This window comes from Morone saxatilis, unplaced genomic scaffold, assembly GCF_004916995.1.
Source record: "Morone saxatilis isolate NCDOM2014 unplaced genomic scaffold, NCSU_SB_2.0 Contig14, whole genome shotgun sequence".
Taxonomy (NCBI): domain Eukaryota; kingdom Metazoa; phylum Chordata; class Actinopteri; family Moronidae; genus Morone; species Morone saxatilis.
In genome coordinates, this window is record NW_023339696.1 from 17723744 (window position 1) to 17727445 (window position 3702).

The window sequence follows — 3702 nt, forward strand, 5'->3', positions numbered from 1 at the left end:
CACACACACACACAGGAGGGTTGACATGTTGACTCACAGACATACTCTCCCTGTCTTTACCTATCCTCACATACTGTCATACTACATTCCTCATGGCATGACCTATAGTGGTAGGCCTTTACAGATACATGGCTTACACTCATGCACATGCAAACACAAACACACACTCCGAATCAGGGTCTCATTAGCATCACACACTAGAGACTAATTAATGCACCCATCAACACTGCCCTAATTAGCTCTCCCACGTCATTACTGAGCAAACGAATTACCGCTAATTTACACACCCGCAAAACAAACACAGCACCGTCTCTGCTGGGAGAGTCCGCCGCGGCTCGCCTCGCACACCAAATTAAAGCCTCACCGCTGTGCTTGCAACCCAGACCGGCGTCCCAAGTGACCCCGCCCTCCCGTACACACACCCGTACCTCGGCCATCTGACAGAGGAAGATTTGAGGAACTTGTAGGCAGAAAGCAGAAGTTCAGATTGAACACATCAGATAGTTTGTGTGTGGAGTTGCCTGCTGCAGAATAAATACATCACCCTCCTCTGGAGATCTGAGGGTACTTTACTCCCCAGGCCTGTCCTACCACAGACTGCATTAGGTCCTGGTCTCCTGTCTCTCCAGCAGAGGGGGTAAGAGCACAGTGACAAAGACCACAACTGACCATCATTAGGGTCCTTGTGTAATCATGAGTGACAGGCTATTAAGAATTATTACCTTACCAATGCTCTGACTTAAGCGCCAAACCTGCCAGCCTAATCCTGACTCTCGCCTTGAAACATTCAGCTCCTCTGAGTACAATGGATTGCATTTCCTCCTTTACATTGCAGCATGTTGTTGAAGATGAGCTGAAATAGGGTGAGGGCATAAATGCCCAGATAAAGCAGGGAAAATCCTCCAGATACCTGAAAGTAGGCCACGATTGGTTGCACAGTAGACCTGCAGTGCAGCACAAAGCTTAAATTTTGAACCCTGTCGAGCAGTAAATTACTCTGAGTGTGTGTGTGTGTGGATTAGGTGTGGTGTTGATATAATCTTATTGTCAGTTAACCTGAGACACAGCGTGGTGTGTTACTCCGCTGATTGACACATGAAAGCAGCGCTGAAGATACACCGCATGCTACTTTGCATGGAAGTTTTGGGAAAAACAGATTCTTGAGAAAAACAGCATGTAACCTCGATACTCCACCTGAGCTTTACCCTCTGTTCCCTCTCTCAAAAGTGATGTTCAGTTGCTAAGCAATCATACTAATTGTATCTACTGGCATCATCCGCGAGCCTTATGAAACTTTCAAAACATGAGAAGGTGCAGGTTTACAATGCCACTGTCAGTGTTTGTGTGTGTGCCTCTTCCATTCTCACACTGTTTCAGAAACCTTTAAGTAGTAAGCTAGAAAAAAAAATTGAGCATTTTGTTTTCCCCTCATTCCCTGTGACACACCTTAAGGCTCTTTAAGTTTGTGATGTCTGAATGAATAATTAATGAGGAAGCATGGCAGCCCAGAAGTAAACTACCAGCTTCTTCGTGCACACTGTATCTCCTCTGCTGTCTTTCCAATATTAGAACAGGCCTGCCTCAGACGAAGACGAGACAAAAGAGAGTGACAAGACAAGTCTTACCACCAGGCGAAAGGGAGGCAGAATCAGTAGGGTGCAAGCACTGTTATGTCTGTGAGTGCGGATGTGTGTGTTCAAGAAAAAAGACAGACAAGAGATACCAGAGAGACAGAAACAGACCTCCTGAAACAGTAGGATGGGGGGAACTATAATTATGCAACTAATTATACATGAAATCACAGACTAGGAGTGAGAGAGAAAGAGATAGAGAGAGAGAGAGAGAGAAAGAGAGAGAGGAAGAGCACTGGAGGGAAAGAGCCTTGCAGTGAGTCTCATCCATGTAATTACAGTAGAAGAACTAAATGAAACAGAGGGAGAACACACACACATCATATAGGACCATCCACCTGTTTTCTCTGCACCACACACAATGTTCATCCCGACCACCGTACTGTATGTTTCACCATACCCACATGGATGTTTTGTCTTCATCTTCTGTTGCTCTGTGTTTTTTTTTGGTTGCCATGGTATGCTCTATTGAATATCAGTGTGACTTATACCCTGTGTCATCGTGTTCATTGATTAAAGAGCCCAAACCCTCCCTGAGCTCACGACCCATATAATGAGCACAATGTATCTGGGGGGTGGAGGCGTTAAAGGAGAGAGCTGCCCTCACATTTCACAATAATGACAACTTCATGACTGCATGTGGCTGACAGAAACAGACAGCTTTGTCTACACTGAGGGTGGCTCGTTGTTGTTGAGTTTCTATGTGAAGAAAAATCCTCCAAAGTGAGGCATTTTGGCTGGGTCTCATTTTTTTGGGGGGTTGGTGAGGTTTATAAGGATTGGAGTTTAGGTGGAAGTAGGAGATTCAGATTCAAAGCTCAAGTTCAAAATTAAGTATTGTTGTAAATCATTAATTTAGTATGTTGTATTTGTCTTTTTTGGAGTCTTAAGACAGACCTTTTGGTATATAACAAAAAACAAAAGCTGTTGTCGAATTAAACATGAAATGAGATGTAAACATTAAACATTAAATAAAACAAAGCATGTTTGAATAAAAATCAAGTACTTTAAATCTGAGCACAGTTGACAAATGTTTTGAAAGTAGGTTTGTTTCTGCCATTTTCAACTTGGACACTATTTCCCGTCATTTTTTTTGTGTGTCATCCATTTCCCCGCCACTTAACATGGTCCAGGTCACGGGGGAAGCAGACTAAGCAGTTTAGCCCAGATGTCCTTCTCCCTAGCCACGTCCTCCAACTCTTGGTGGTGTATCCCAAGGCATTCTGAAGCTGAATGGGACATATAATCCCCTCTGTGTGTCCTGGGTATTCTCCAGAAAAACCTTCACAGTGAGGCATCCAGACAATCACAGTTGGCTTGTTTTAAAGAGCAGAGGTTGTCCAGAAAGCTGAACTCCTCTTGATGCCAGACCCTCAAGGACAGCTGCTCATTGGCCACTTGTATCCATCAGTTCCATCTTCATTGTGACAGTCCAGAACAATGCCATCCCTACTGATCCCACATCAACTTCTTCTTGATCTAATTGTCCATCTTACATACCCTCAACTATGAATGAAACCCTGAAACACTAGAACTACTTCACTTGCAGAAACTGGCTCCCAACCAGAAGGAAGGAATCTATCATTTTTTGGCAGATATAAAAAAAATTCTTTATTCTTTAGACCATATCCATTAGATCAGTCCAGGGTGTAACATTTAGGAGGATCTCTGTTTTCATTAGTGTATAATCACCTGAAAATATATATTTATTTTTTTATTACTATATCAATGAGATGTTTTTCTCTACAGAGGCAGTTGACCTCTTCCATTGAGGCCGCAGTGTTGAACCGTAATGTTTCTACAGTAGCCCAGAACGGACAAGAGTTTCGCAGCCACCGTAGTTTCTCCTACACGCTTGGAAGACAGTGATAGAAAGTGGTATTCAGTGAGTTGCATTCTGCACACTGGACCTTTAAATGATAGGTTAAAAATGTAAAGATTGTCTTAAAACAATACTGAAAAGGTTACTGGTTACTGTAAATGTTCCTCCTGTTCATACTGGCCATATATAGATCCCCTAAGAAAGCAGTTACAAGTGATAGAATACAAAGCCTATCGTCCTCTTTGTAAA